Source organism: Adiantum capillus-veneris, chromosome 1 (genome assembly GCF_014529385.1).
Source record: "Adiantum capillus-veneris isolate H3 chromosome 1, ASM1452938v2, whole genome shotgun sequence".
Taxonomy (NCBI): domain Eukaryota; kingdom Viridiplantae; phylum Streptophyta; class Polypodiopsida; order Polypodiales; family Pteridaceae; genus Adiantum; species Adiantum capillus-veneris.
In genome coordinates, this window is record NC_140931.1 from 98,880,084 (window position 1) to 98,881,678 (window position 1,595).

At 43.1% G+C, this 1,595-nt stretch overlaps 1 pseudogene; it reads right to left on the reverse strand.

The window, feature by feature from the left end:
* Positions 1–209: 209 nt before the first annotated feature.
* LOC147465245 (uncharacterized) lies at positions 210–1,298 on the reverse strand (annotated as a pseudogene).
* Between the last annotated feature and the right edge of the window lie 297 nt (positions 1,299–1,595).

A 1,595-nucleotide genomic window follows, 5' to 3' on the forward strand; every position in this document is an offset into this window, starting at 1 on the left:
GACTTAACTACCCAGTCACAAGACATTCAGCAGACTGCAACTGAAAGACAGTTACATCCGAATTAGCAAAATACAGCTCAGTAAATATCCGATAAGTCAAAATCCGACTTAGCTATTCAGAGTCAGTTTCTAACATGTGCCTCTCAACACATGGCACGTCCCGGTGGTAGATTTCGCAGAAATCTGACCCGGATCCACAGATCCCTTGATCAGGAATCCACCCTCTGCTGCACAGCTTCTTCCTTACTCTGGTCCTTAGTATTCACTTTATGATCCACCATCTCTGCTTCCTTTACTGCATCTGACTCTGCTGCATCAGCTTTTCCCATTTCCACCTCTTGTGCTATATCTGCAATCACAGTATCAATCTGCTCTTCTGCAACTTTCTCCTCAGCTACATCCTGCATCAAAAAACTATTAGTAAAATTCTCCTCTTTCTTTTCTGCCTCTGCAAGCTGCTGTCTCTGATTCTCTTCCATCTGCTGAACTTGCTACTTCAAACAGTCTCTCTCCTTTTGCAATTCCTCCACTTCCTTCAACAATTGTGCTTCTACCTCATGCACTAACCCTGCCTTTATCACCTCATATGGATACTTAATGACAAATCTCATTCTCTCCTTGGTCTTTTGCCACATCTCCTGTGCAACCAAAGCTAACTGCTGCTTGAGGATAGACACTTCTCCTTCTTTCATTAATACTGCACTCAAGCTAATTTCCTCCTGTGCCAACATCTGTTGCTCTAGTATCTGCAAAGGTTCCAATCTCAACCTCTGCATCTCCACAGTGACCTGTAACTCTGCATTCCTCTTTGCCATGTCTTCCAACTCCAAAGCAACAGCTGCCTCCACTTTCTCAGTCCATTGCTTAAACTCCCCCAATGATCTCTTCACTTTTGCTAACTCCATCTTCTGTTTCCCCACTGTTTCCTCCATATCCTGCTCATACTTTACTTTCATCATAGCTATCTGCTCTTCAAACTCTTTCACCTGTGACACCTGTCCTTTAAACTCCATCAACTTTTCTGCATTCCTTTCAGCTTGCATACTCTGAACCTTCAGCATATTATTCTGCTGCCTCACAAATTCCTGCACCTGCTGCAGCATCTGAACTACTTTATCACTGTCCAATTTCCCAGTATCTACTGATACTCCAGAGACTTCCTCAGCACTAAAGTCTAATCTGGAAAACACTCTGCTGACTGGTTCAGACTTCTTCCTCTTGTTGGATAATGTGAAAGCCTTACCAAGCTTTATTGGTGTTTCCTCTGCTTTTACCTGCATTGGTGAATCAACATCCATGGTGCCAAAATCTGCAAACTACATTTTTGCTGTGATTTCTTCAAAGGCCTCTCCTGGAGTATATTTGGCTTTCACCAAATCCTCATAAGCCTCCATATGCTTAGCATTAAACTTCACAAATCCTATCTTTTCAGAATGCACCATGATAGGCTGCTCAATCTGAACTGGCTGCTGCTTCTCCTGCACCAGTTTTTCTGCTTTCACAAGCCACCTTGCTTCACCACTCTGTACTCTCTGTGCAAAAAAGAACAATGCTGACAAGTAACCACATAACCTACTATTTGCCTGTGTCTTCCT